This window comes from Pelobates fuscus, chromosome 9, assembly GCF_036172605.1.
Source record: "Pelobates fuscus isolate aPelFus1 chromosome 9, aPelFus1.pri, whole genome shotgun sequence".
NCBI classification, from domain to species: domain Eukaryota; kingdom Metazoa; phylum Chordata; class Amphibia; order Anura; family Pelobatidae; genus Pelobates; species Pelobates fuscus.
Genome location: NC_086325.1, coordinates 77,133,134 through 77,148,083, shown reverse-complemented (window position 1 = coordinate 77,148,083; position 14,950 = coordinate 77,133,134).

The following is a 14,950-nucleotide window of genomic DNA, read 5'->3' as shown; positions in this document are numbered from 1 at the left end:
TTTTTCTATCTATCCCTGCCCTCTTATTGTTCAACCAACAGCCCTGGTTATCTACATTTTTTCTTTCCCCTCCCCTCATCCACCCTCTGGGCGGTCCAAGTTTTCTCCATACTTCCCCTTTAGCAGCAAGATGAAATGTCATTCAGCTCATCTTGCAACTCGGAAATGTGCACACCATATGCATGTGCAGTGTAGCATTAAATTTTTCTTGAATTCAAAGGCATGTTGATGGTGCTCGTCTTACAGGTGCAAAAGGTCCAATGGTGCTGCTCTATGAGAAGCATTTGATTGGACATTGGATAGGAAATGATGTAGGGTGATGTTGGAGAAGGTGGGGGGAAAGGCTTAATTTGGCCCAGCACTCAATTCAATAAAAACTTTTTTAACTTATTGTAAATTTCTTGAGAGTTAAAAAAAAAAAAAAAAAAAAAGTACCGGTTGACAAGTGCCCAATAACAAATTTTCAAATTTTTTTTCAATAAAACTGTGAAAATGGGTTGGAGTAACCTTTTAAAGATTTAACTCAATAGTGCATAAATGCATGCCTCCCAATTGACCTAAGTTTGGTCCCAGTTTTGGAGTCATGTTCCACCATCTCAAGTGTGTTCCCTGTGTCCCACATCTGGGAACACCACAGAATTGTCCTGACCAAGCACAGTGTGAGGGTATTATGCAGTGGTGGTGCACTTTCACAGTGCTCTGAACATGCAAGGCAGTGAATATCGAATTGGTCTAGTCAACATGATGGATGGTAATTCTGGTGTGCATTCCTGATAGGCTTTCACATTCCCTTTCAAGAAGGTATGCCCCCAAGTCACATCACTAGCACTACCCCTAAAAACCCACCAACCACTATCCCAATGTCATACCGTCCTGTGTAGGAAGATTTGTAAATGTGGACTACTTGTACCAAGCAGACATTGAATTCCAGGAGTTGCTAGGATGAGCAGGGTTTCCATGGGCAAGTTTATTTTTTTCTTAATCATTTCTGTAAGCCTGTGACTGATACCTGATTTAAATGTATTGTACATAATTATGAACAAGACAGTAAATTACAATCACAGCTACCTTTTTTTGCTCAGTGCTCAGGAGATAATAATTACTTTAACATCCATCATAATTTTTTTGCTAATTTACATTGAGTGTTTCGATGTAATTTGTTATGTAACATATTTAGAACAACCTTTTTGGATACCTTACATCAAAATGAAGTAGGCAAAAATAGTAGCATAAATTGTTCAGCAAGTTATGGCTCCATTATTTTTAGCACATAATCTGGCAATCTTTACAAGAAAAATAATATAATAGAAACCATAAAATATATTTAAGGGGAATTGTCACTTCTCTGGAATTTCTGGATGTCTGGAGATCGACTATAACTTTGTGTTAGCCATATTTTTTAATGAGATCCTCCACCTTCTTTTAAATTTATATTAAAGATTTAATTAATTATATCATAATTCAGGAAATATACAAAGACAGTGAGAGTAAGAACTTTCACCGAAATGGTGATGGTTGTAGGGTAATTAGGGTATAACCCAACATGAAGATGATAAGGAAGATTAGAACGAACTTACGAAGAGCAAGACCAGTACTAATCCTACTACCCTGATAAAAGCTGCTAATCTAATGGTAGGCATTAGTGCCGTAATACATAAAAAACAAAAAACTATTGAATTTTATTAAATCCCTAACTGGATGAATAAGAAATGAACAATGTTAACAAAAAGTGCAAAAAAGAAAAGTGAAATGTTAAAATAGGACCAGCTGCTAGAGCCTTATAATAGTATCCAAAAAGTAAACCCTCAGGACACAATAAGGACACAAACGCTAGTAAACCTAATACAATGTTGCAAAGAGTTGCAGTGAGAAAGGTACTGAGCTAGATCTGAAGTTGGGGGTAATTGGATGCTGTCAAAGGGTATAATAGGAGGAGTGTATATACATATGTATACTATGAAAAGTAGTCAGCAGATTAATTGCAAATTATATGATACATGCATATCTCTGATTAAATATTAAAGCTCAAAAAATCCCTTTAAAATAGGAGAGTGGGTGCAATCTCTTATGGTGAGGTAAATATATGGGGAAATCCAAAGCAGCAAACCCCAAATTGATGTGAATAACAATGGAGAAGGTAGCGATGGGAGTAAGAAAAATAAATCCCCTATTAATATATCCCAATTACTCACAGTATAATAAATTAGTGCGGTGTGGTTTTGCAGATCATCAGTGGAATTCGCTTAGTAGCATAAAGAGAAACACGGTGCTGTATGGAGTATAGCACTTTGATATAACAGACACAATAATAAACAGTTGACAAAAATGCCTGGAAACAGCATATAGGAGAGATTTGGAGGCCCATAGAGATATGTTGGCAGTAGAGATGTCCCGAACAGTTCGCCGGGAACTATTTGCCAGCGATCATAGCTTGTTCACGGTCGCCGCGGCGGGCGAACATATGCGATGTTTAGTCCGCCCCCTATTCATCATGGAGGTGGGAGGGTCTGGGAGGGAGGGTCTGCTGCTGATTGGCTGGAATGTGTCTGCTGACTGTGAGGTACAGGGTCAAAGTTTTCTCAATGATCACGAATAGGGGACGGACCGAACATCGCATATGTTCGCCCGCCGCGGCGACCGCGAACAAGCTATGATCGCTGGCGAATAGTTCCTGGTGAACTGTTCGGGACATCTCTAGTTGGCAGTAATCCACCTGAAACATCTATCAATCCATCACGCATGATTGCTACATATGATGCTGGGTGGGATCGAGTAAAGAAGGGCATTCAAAAGTTATGGCCCATCTTAACGGATGCCGCTTCCATCTCAAAAACATTGCGCGCATCTGACCCTACTTAACGCCAGATGCGACTAAGGTGCTGGTCCATTCCACTGTCCTTTATCGCCTTGACTACTGTAATCCGCTTCTCAGTGGTCTTACGTGCTCCCAACTTGTGCCGTTACAGTCCATAATGAATGCGGCAGCGAGGCTCATCTTCCTGTTGGCCCGCACCTCCCACGCCTCACCCTTCTGGCAGTCCCTACATTGGCTTCCTGTAAGATATAGGGCTTAATTTAAAATTCTGGTTCTTGCTTTCAAATCTCTACATAATGCTGCTCCCACCTATCTATCCTCCCTAATACACAAGTATGTCCCGTCTAGGCCCTTACGCTCTGCTGAAGACTTACGTCTAACCTCTGATGCTCGCCTTACAAGACTTCTCGAGGGCTGCACAGTTCCTGTGGAACTCATTTCCCTGCTCCGTTAGATGCTCACCCAGTCTCCACTCCTTCAAAAAATCATTAAAAACCCACTTCTTCATAAAAGCGTATCAATTAAACTGGTAATAGCTCCAGACTGATTCCTCTCTTGCAACTGTCATTAATCTAATACTATCCTTACCGTTTGTGTCACTTTACCCCACTCCCTCTAGCATGTAAGCTCATTGAGTAGGGCCCTCAACTTGTCTGGTTACAACTACATGTTTGTTCGTCCACCCACTGTAAAGCGCTGCGGAATTTGTTTTCACCCCTTCAGCAACTGGGGATTGGGGGGTGGGAGGGAGAGGGAACCTCCAGTGCCAGGAAAACGGATTGTTTTCCTGGCACTGGAGTTTCCCTTTAAGTGGGCTGGAACTTGTGACAAAAGAAGGGTGACTACGATAGATTTTTGAGACAACGTGAGAGCTTTTGGATATATCAGTAAAAGACCCTCCAACCTAAGGGTTTAAATGAGGGCTTCTCTTTTGCACAGTTTATATAGCTGTTTCTCACACTTCACTGGCTGGATATACTTTTATCCATCACCCATTATGGAAGTTTATGACATTTAACATATATTGGTTGGATTTGGCATGGAAGCTTACGACATTTAATATATATTGGTTGAATTTGGAGGTTAATAGAAAGTATAGCCCCTCTTAGATTCTAATTAATAGGTACTTACTGTCCTGTCACCTTAATGATCAAATATTGTTGCTTCAAATTAATTGCTTAAACTTAATTTAATATCCCTTATTAGGGATTTATAAGATTGTCCTTTCACAAGGACTGCAATCCAAGTGACTATCTGGCACTGGAGGAGTTAATATTCAAGCATCTTTCTCCGTGCTTTATCATGTACACGCCACTCATAGAAAGCCGCCCGCCCCTTGTGGACGCGATTTGCGAATGACACTGACATCACGAAAAAGGGGCGCGTCCTTGCGGCTATAAAAAGTGGCACACCTTATTCCTATTTTTCCTTATTCCTATTTTTCTATCAGTGTTCTTGATAGATTGCTAGCTATATTATTTACAGTATATATCCTTCAGAGCACACCAGACAGACGGATTTGGCCTATTATCTCAACTGTTTATTATTGTGTCTGTTATATCAAAGTGCTATACTCCATACAGCATCTTTCAGCCATCACCTCCGAACTTCCCCTGCTACCTCTTGTCTCAAATCCCCATGGTTTCCTTTAGATTGTAAGCTCACGGGCCATCTAGCCAAGCACTTTGTATAAAAGAGCTCCAATGGCTAGATATCAGCTTACGGGCAGGGCTCTCTTACCCCTTGTATTTGTATGTGTATATTGTACGTTTCTCAACTAATTGTACAGCGCTGCGGAATCTGTGTGCGCTTTATAAATAGCAATAATAAATAAATAAATAAATACAGCACCTTGTTTCTCTTTATGCTACTGAGTGAATGCCAATGATGATCTGCAAAACCACACCGCACTCATTTATTGTACTGTGAGTAATTGGGATATATTAATAGGGGATTTATTTTTCTGACTCCCATGGCTAGCTCCTCGATTGTTAATCAAATCAATTTGGGGTTTGCTGCTTTGGATTTCCCCATATATCTCTTTACCTCACCATAAGAGATTGCACCCACTCTCCTATTTTGAAGGGATTTTTTGAGCTTTAACATTTAATCAGAGATATATCATTTTATTTGCAATTAATCTGCTGACTACTTTTTAAAGTGTATATATGTATATACACTCCTCCTATTATACCCTTTGACAGCATCCAATTACCTCCAACTTCAGACCTCGCTCAGCACCTTTCTCACTGCAACTCTTTGCAACATTGTATTAGGTTTACTAGCGTTTGTGTCTTTATTTCAACTGAGGGTTTACTTTTTGGATACTATTATATGGCTCCAGCAGCTGGTCCTTTTTTAACATTTCGCTTTTCTTTTTTGCACTTTTTGTTAACACAGTCATTTATGTTTTTCGTCTCTTATTCATCCAGTTAGGGATTTAATAAAATGTTTTATTTTTTATTTTTTTTTAATGTATTAAGGCACTAACACCTACCATTGGATTAACAGCTTTTATCAGGGTAGTAGGATTGGTACTGGTCTTGCTCTTCGTAAGTCCGTTCTAATCTTCCTTATCTATATCATAATTCAGTTTAGACCAGGCAAAGGCCAGGGCAAACATTTCAAATAAAGAGGGACAAATAGAAACATTGTACCATTCATTCTCTTCTCTGTATGCTTTCTTAACACCAGGGGTGCCCAAAGGTAGATCCCCAGGTATTTTAAAACTACAACTCCCATGATGCTTTGTCATACTAAAGGCCTTTTAAAGGCACGCAAATCAAATCATGGGAGTTTTACTTTTACAACATCTTGGAATCTACGTTTTGGGCACCCCTGCTCTACACTGACTCCCAGGTATAATAACAATGATTGGCAGGGAGCAAAGATGGAAGAAGCAATTGCAGGGTAAAAATATCTAGATTTCTACATGTATTTTTTTTTAACACCGTATAGATACATATTTGTTAAATATAGCAGTAACTAAATATAATATAAAAAATTATGTGAAGTGACAGTTCCACTTTAAGAGAATCATTGGGGACACTACAGTCACCAGAAAATCTACAGTTTATTGTAGTGGCTCTAGTGTCTATAGCCTGTCTCTGCAGAAAAGGCAGTGTTTGCATTGCTGCCTAGTAACAGCTCTAGTGGCATTAACTCAGACAGCCACTAGAGGTGCTTCCTATATCAGTGCTGCTATCTGCGTGTGCAGCACCAACATTTAGCAAGATTGATGATCGTATTGATGGAGGTGGGACCAGCCACGGCTAGACCAGAAATAATATCATTTTTTACTGCAATCTGAGGGGGGCAGGCAACCTAAACAGCCAGGTCAGCACTATAGTGTAGGGAATAGGTGCTTGCATTCCTAACATAATGTTAATGTTAGGGCTGAAGGCATTTATCACAGACAGAGCAAACCAAGAACAAGGGTCATGATTTCAGGGTGCAGTCCAAATATAATCAGGAGCAATGTGTGTATACACGTATTTACATAAAGTGCGCTTGATCCATGCAAGAGGCTTCCAGTGGAAGTGATATAGAACATACTATAAGGTTATTAAAGAATATATGAGATGTGCTTTGTGACAGTTTTGTATAGAAATAAGCACAGGGTACAGAACAAGAATGTACTTTGTATTCGGTCCCTTAGTTTTATAATTTCTCCCTCCAAATATTCTATTTATTGCAACATTAATCTATTTGTTGCAGAGCCAGGAATTGGGATAAAGTGACACAACACAGTATATTTTATGAGTACAATAAGCTAAACACTGACATCTACAGGTATATAATAGATGCTACTCAGTATCAGGTACATTATCACACTGACTAACAAACTCCATAGATTCTTTGGACATGACGTGGTTTCACTTTGATAATTAATTACTTGATATTTATTTATTCCTATATTTTTTTCATCATGTAAAGCCCTATTCATGTGTGTAATACCCTTTATCTAGTCTATTATGGACTATATTTATGGACTAAATTAAAAATAATGCAATACATGCATTACTAACATAGAAATAAGAAAAGATAATTTATAGATTTAGAGATTCGCTCTGATTGAGTGAAATTCTGAATTCCAAACAGCCACATGACAGAATCTTGGAGCTAATGACTTGTGCAATACACAAATATTTTCATTTTCATTCAAGATTCAAAGTGCTGCTCCTTTCACTAGAAATGAAGGGGGTGAGAGTAGGCTGCTTCACTTATTTTTGGTGGTAGCAAATAAGCAGCTTAGTTTGCCATGATGGACAATAATACCACCCAGTCAGAGGTGGAAAACAGAAGATGATTGATGGTTAGGCCACAGCCAGTAAATATTCAGTTTATGCACAGATCAAGCGACAACTGACCAACAGAGGGGGGAAAAGAAGGAGCAGTACAACAATCTATACTTTCAAGCAGAATTTTTCCAGAAATTTAATGCAGCTAATGAGTTAGACACACCAACATTATTACAGTGTTTTTTTTACCCTTTCTGTGCCTGTGTGGGAGTTGGAGACAGAGTGGGTCATTGATTCTAGTGTGAGACTAGGTTTAGTTTACTGCTGTATATAGCAAGTTAGCTACTGCCTGTGGCACTTGAAACTAATTTGTGTGGGACTTAGGAGATTGCCCTTGCGACATTGATTGTAGAGTGAGGTTAACAAGTTAAATGTTTTTGTTTTGTTTTTTAATTATGTTAAATGTTTGTAGATAGAAAATATTTTAGGGAGTGTGATCAGTTAAACATAATCAAAAAGTAATTTGTTCCTAAATTCTGCTACAGTGGTACACACACCCTTTTATGAGAAGATAGTCTACGTCCTGCTGTGAGAGTGGTTGTTACGGTTAAAGCTGTGTCTACAGTTACAGTTTTTGAAAAACGTTTTCTTTAAAGTGTTTGTGGAAAACGTAATGCTTTTATTTCTGAGTATGTTTAGACCAAAGTGTAATGTGCAAGTATGTGAGGAATGTGCAGTGCTCTGTGTGCTATGGCAGTGTATTCTAGTGAAAATCAACCAAGCACCAACCGGTTTTGTAACGCAAACAATTATTTTGCTAAATATAGTTGAGTTAGTTTACACAATACACAATCATTCACATGCCAAATTTAGTATAATAAGAAAATCAAACCCACCATCATCAACGTCACGCATTAATCCAAAGATAAAACGAGGGAGGGTAGGGGTCCTGATCCAAAATCCACCATTAACTGTAATGCTATTGCATCTGAGAACCTGAACACCGGTCACTCAATCACAAGGACTGCTGACACAACCACTGCCTCCACCACCTCCACCACCATAAGCAGCAGTCAGCTTCAGTGAAGTGGGATTATCAGCATGTCCATTACAGCCGATTTAACACCCAGGAGACACATTTTTCTTCTCATGCTTTTCATGCAACAATTAGTGCTGCTTCTTCCATGGGCATTGCAGTTTCTTCTACCACATCTAGTACAAGCATTATACATTTTTGCAGTCCTCCCCAAGAAGCCACTAAGGCAGCATGCAGCAGAGTATTTTTTTGTGGGATCATTAGAGCCACTCTTTAGTGAAAACAGAGTGCCAAAGAAGAGTACCCTCCCCAATGTTGGATCTTAATGGTGGCGTTGATGATTAATCTGTTGATGATAATTTGTTTACCCCACTACTGCAGACATCGCACATTTTAATTTATGTATCAGCTTGAGTGTCCTCTTGCTTTTAACTTCAAGACTGAATTGGCAAGTAGAACCTTCCTTTCCTGACTTATGTGCCATGCTATGCTCAAACACTGACATTAAAACCACTGACAGGTCAAGTAAATACCACTGATTATATCATTACAATGGCAACTGTCAAAGTGTGGGATATATTATATAATATAACTAGTGATGGCTAGATGACTGGGGGGAGGGGTTGTTCCCGGTATGCAGTGGATCAAGGAAGGACAACCAGTGAACTGGTGTCAGGGTCATGGGTGCCCAAGGCTCATTCATCTACACAGGGAGTGAAGGCTAGCCTGTCTGATCCAATCACACAAAAGAGCTACTGCAGCTCAGATTGCTGAAAAACTTTCTGCTGGCCATGACAGAAAGGTATTAGAACACACAGTGCACTGCAGTTTGCTGTGTATGGGGCTGCGTAGCAGCAGATGGTTAAGAATGCCCATGATGACCCCTGTACACTGCAGAAAGCACCTACAAATGGGGCCCTGGGTACCAGAACCATGGGGAAATTGAAGAAGGTTGCCTGTTCTGATGAATCACATTTTCTTTTGGATCAGGTGGATGGCCAGGTGTGCTGCTTAACTGGGGAAGAGATGTCAGCAGGATACTATGCTGGGCATTGCTCTGTTGGGAAACCTTGGGTCTTGGTATTCATGTGGATGTTACTATAACACATACCACCTACCTAGATATTGTTCCAGACTACGTACACCTCTTCATGGCAGTGGTGTCCCTCTTGCAAGGTCTCTTTCAGCAGGATAGTGCATCCTACAACACTGTAAAAATTGTTCAGGAATGGTGTGAGGAACATGACAAAGAGTTGAAGGTGTTGCCTTCCTTGCAAATTCCTCAGATCTTAATCCAATTGAGTCTGTGGGATGTGCTTGAACAACAAATCTGATCCGTGGAGGTCCTACCTCACAACTTGCAGGACTTAAAGGATCTGCTGCAAATATGTATTGGTGCCAGATACCACAGGACACATTCAGAGGTCTTGTGGAGTTCATTCCTCAATGCATCTGAGCTGTTTTGGCAGCCAAGGGGGAACTATATAATATTAATAAGGTGGTGTTAATGTTGTGGCTGATTAATGTATAGCCTGGCATAGTAGCAACTGTTCTATGTATATATATTTAATTTACATTTGTAGACCAGTACTTGATTGATCTTAATTGTGCATGTGGCATAATTTGTATGGAGTGGATTATATGTAAAATAACCTGTATACCTAACAGTATGCCAAAAAATAAGCTTTAGTAGCACTCTTCGCAGGAACAGCAAACCATTACAGGCTTGATTTGTTCTGATAAGTGTTCAAACAAAGCTAAAAGAAAAAGACAGGTTTTATTAAACATCTGTACAATATACTGGACAATACAGGTACATTTAAAGTGCTATCTCAATGATATACTTTGAGTGCAACTAAAGACGTGCAAAGCATAATGCTATAGTAAAATTGGCAGCATATGGTGTTCTGAAGATGTCTCTGTAGTGTTATCCAGAATTAAATCTGTTAAAAGACACCCTAGTCAACTAATCTTTTTTTCCGTCTTCATTCAGTTGCTAGATTGGATGCAGAAGTATCTGTTCTCCTGGTAGTCAATAAGTGAAGGTGTTAGAAGGATTCTCTGTGATTAATGCCATTTCACTTAAACTTTTATAGCCAAATAAAACAGTGGACTCAAAGGAGCTGACATGAACTAAGGGATGGTATCTTAGACCCATTACTCATTTCATATAACCTGCACAACATGAGCAGTCTATTTGCTGCTATTCTGGTTTATAAAACTTTGCAGCTTACAACCCTGGTCTCTTTGCAATATAAATATAGGTTCTGCCTTTGGATTATATCAAAGCAGATCAATCAACTACTTAATGTACAACAATGAATATATATATAATGCAACTAAATGGTGAAGATTGTATTTGCTGCATGTAGAAGATAATACAAAGTTGCACAATAGCTGTCACAAAACATCTTTGCCTTGCTGAGGAATTTTCAGGATCATTAAAAATAAAATAAAATGAAATTGCATTTTATGATAGCCATGGCTATAGCATGATGAGATCAATTATTTTGCAGTTCTCACTCCAGAGAGAATGTAGTGATTCATGTTAAGACCATAAAACATGTTTAGTCATCCCATTCATGCCCTTTCCATTCCATGACAATTTAACACACAGGGATCTATAGCTCTATCTGTACTGTATTGACCTTACCTTCTTCTGCATGGCTCAATGGACAATAAGCCTGAAACTAATTAAACAAATTGTTTTCCTGTTTTGGCAATTTAGTAAATTGGCACTCCTGTCATATAATTAGGCAGCAATATTCAGGGAAATTGTGAATTTTCCCTTTTCAAAATTGTACATTTTGTTTGGCATTGTAAAAAAAATTAATTCTTTAACCCCTTAAGGACACATGACATGTATGAAATGTCATGATTCCCTTTTATTCCAGAAGTTTGGTCCTTAAGGGGTTAGCAATCCTGCATGATCATTTCTCACTTTCACTCAGTTGGTCATTTATGTACAAAATTGCATTCAAGTTGTGGAAATAATTCAGTTATGTCAGTCTGATATAGTTCCAGCTATACATGTATTATAAATAGTCTACATTTGGTCCTAAAGATTGTGTACCTTTTTAGAGCCATTCTGATTCCAGTCCCTTATAATATAATATAGGGAAATGGAAATATTTTTATCTGCATTAGACTGGGGATCCAAGACACCAAGAGTTCCTGGAATTACACTTACAAGAAAGATAGATTCAGAAGGATTGGGTTATCCAGACCTATATAGAATTCAAGAAATGTGTATGCTTTCTCACATATTCATGTTAAATATAAATAAAAAGAAAAATCTGAGCTGTACAACTTAGAAAGGAGCAGTTGGTGAAGTATTGATTCTTATCTCATTTTATGGATAGACTGCAAACGATTTGGACAACTTAATGTTTCCAACTTAATACAGCTAGATTTGATGAGATGGCTCTTTAACCCCTTAAGGACACATGATGGAAATATTCCGTGATGATTCCCTTTTATTCCAGAAGTTGTGTCCTTAAAGGACCACTCTAGGCACCCAGACGACTTCAGCTTAATGACTGGCTTTCTACTAGGAAGGCCATGCATTGTATTAATCTTCATGAACAATATTTCAAGCTGTCACAAAGGTGGTATTTGGTCACTGCACACAATTTTTGTTTCAACTTAGAGAACATTTGCTGGCGATGTCAAAAACAATCTGGCATTCAAATCCATATTTGGTGGGAATGGCCAAGTTTGGCCCCTATCAAAAAATCTATAGAGCAACTTCTGCTAGTCCTCTTCTCAGTGGAATTTTTCTTAACTCCACAAGCCTTCTTATTTCACATTGATCTACCCGTTACTGGCAGACACAACAAATATGTTTACATTAATATCTTTGCAGCAGTTAAAATGTGCCTAGCCAGATATTGGAGAAATGTATCTATTCCAACATGGGCAGAAATAAAAATCCAAATACATTTCCAAAGAGATGCAGAAAAAATGTTCTATGATAAAGAATGAAAGTCATTATATATTTATAATACAATTTGTGCCCCTTGGATCTATTATTATGGACCCAATCTTACCCTGTGAATGAATTTAAATATATAAAGCTCCTTCCTCATGATAGCTTTTCCCAATACCTGTTTTTAACACTCTTTCCAAAGTCCGTCCGAAGTATGAATTTTTTTCTTTCTGCTATGTCTATCTAAATATATCAATGCAGTATGTGTATGTTTTTTTAAATATGATACCTAATACTAATATCTGCGCGATATCTGTTCACTGAAGCATTGTTGATAAATATATATGTGAATATTGTATTTTATTTGTTCGCATAGCTGTGAATGTTTTATATTTGTCTTTATATACAAAATTAATAATGAAATTTGAGAAATAAAAATAATCTACTACTTTTTGCAAGATATTCTGCTACTTAAATTAACACCTTTGTTACTTTCAGGAATAACCAACCTACAGTAGCTCTGTGGTTCATAATCACTCCTGTAACCCCAAAAATCCAAATGAAAAACATCTCTTAAGTCCTGATTATGAATTTGTGAAATCCATTTACCTTCACAAAACATCAATACGAATGTTGTTTCAACAGTTCTCTGTGCTTAAAGGGACACTCTTGACATCAATACAACTTTACTGATAGGTTTTGACCTTATTAATATTCTGTATTTTTTTTCATGCTTAAATATCTTAATAGTTTTCCAAAAAAGTTGCACCAGCTTTATCCAAAACACCTCGTTCTACAAAAATATGTCCTTATTAACTGTATGCCCACAGCTCAGCCACTGACAGTACTGAATGATCTAAACTACAAATCAAATTGCATTAAAAAGACATATAGACATATACATATATCTGTTTATAGTGTGAATAAAAAAGGAGAGGAAACCGCGCCCTAAGCGATATAATAAGTACAAATGGTATACGTACACAGATGTTGTGGTTATGGTCTCTATACAATTGACCTCAAAGTAAAACAAACATAAAGAGTAATAGTGCAGCACAGTAGGTATAGTAGATATATTAATGATATCTTAAGTGAATGCACACTCACATTTAACAGAGCTAACTTAGAGCTCAGCTGTTTATTTGCGTTGACGGAACAATACCCGTCTTAGGATATTTATTTATTTATAAAATATTTTACCAGGAAAGATACATTGAGATTTCTCTCGTTTTCAAGTATGTCCTGGGTCCACAAAACATTGCATTGTTACAATTAGGGTACAATAAAATACAAAAACAATATTAATACACAATAAATACAACATTTAACATAGAACAGGTAGGAAATATATAATCAACCATGACAGGTGCATTCAGTTTTGAGGTATGTAGAGAGGGATCTCTTAAAGGACTTTAGGCTTAGGGAAGATTTTAAATTGTGCGGGAGGTCGTTCCACAATTGCGGTGCTCTGTAGGAGAAGGAGGATCGGGCCGCTTTCTTTTTGTATTGAGGTATACTAAGTAAAGTGTTGGTACTGGATCGGAGGTAATAGGAAGTGGGAACAGCCGGGGAAAGCATTGTGTTCAGGTAGGGTGGGAGTTTCCTCGAAACGCTCTTAAACACAAGGCTGGAAAAATGAAGGGTGCGTCTGGATTCCGGCGACAGCCAGTTTAGTTTTTTTAGCATGTCACAATGGTGAGTCCTGTAATTACATTGTAGCACAAATCGGCAGAACGAGTTATACAATGTGTTGAGTTTATTAATGTGGGATTGCGATGCAGATGCATATACTATATCCCCATAATCAATGATTGGCATCAGCATTTGCTGTACAATCTTCTCCTTTACTGTAGGGCTTAGGCAGGATTTGTTTCTGTACAAGGCACCGAGTTTTGGATAAAGTTTAGATGCAAGCTTTTCTATGTGCAGGCCAAAAGATAGATTGGGGTCTAACATCATACCCAAGTATTTGAAAGAGTGGACTGCGGTCAGTGTGCCATTTGAATTTGTTTTGATGTATAGGTGGGAATTGTGTAATTTGTGTAATTTAGGTACTGTTCAAAAGATCATTGTGACAGTTTTGTCAGTGTTCAGGAAGAGTTTGTTTTTTGCAATCCACTTTTCTACCTCTGTAAACTGGTCTTGGAGCACAGCCTCAAGCTGCGGTAGATCGGAATTGCTCACATAGATTATCGTGTCATCTGCGTACATGTGTACATTTGAGGATTTGCCGACATTAGGCAGATCATTTATAAATAATGTAAATAGTAGGGGCCGAGAATGGAACCTTGGGGAACACCACACGTGACTGGGAGAGGGAGGGAGTCGCTGTCAGAAATGGACACATATTGCGAGCGATCCAATACATACGATCGAAACCAGTTTAGCGAATGATCACCAATACCTGAGTTTTTGAGTTTGTGCAGTAGAATGTCATGGTCTATTGTGTCAAAGGCCTTTGCAAAATCAAGGAAAATAGCTCCAGTTAGGTCTCCTTGTTCCATGCCAGTTTGGATGTCATTGCAAACTTTTAATAGAGCAGTTGTAGTGGAGTGATTCTGGTGAAAGCCTGATTGATCAGGGGTCAGATAGTTTGATTGTTGGTAGTACTCACATAGTTGCGTATGGACACATTTTTCTAAGATTTTTTACAATACCGGGAGCAATGATATAGGGCGATAGTTATAAACCAAAGTAGTGTCACCACTTTTATGGATAGGCACTACTCTTGCAGTCTTCCAAAGTTTGGGTATGTATCCAGACACCAAGGACTCGTTAATTAGAGTTGCGACGGGTTTAGCAATTGCCGGGGCACTGAGCTTCAACAGCATTGCTGGGATTTGATCACGGCCGGACTGGTTTTTCATTTTTAGATTATTAAGATATATATATTGGCATCTTATCAGTCTCCAGTAGATGATATGTGGAGG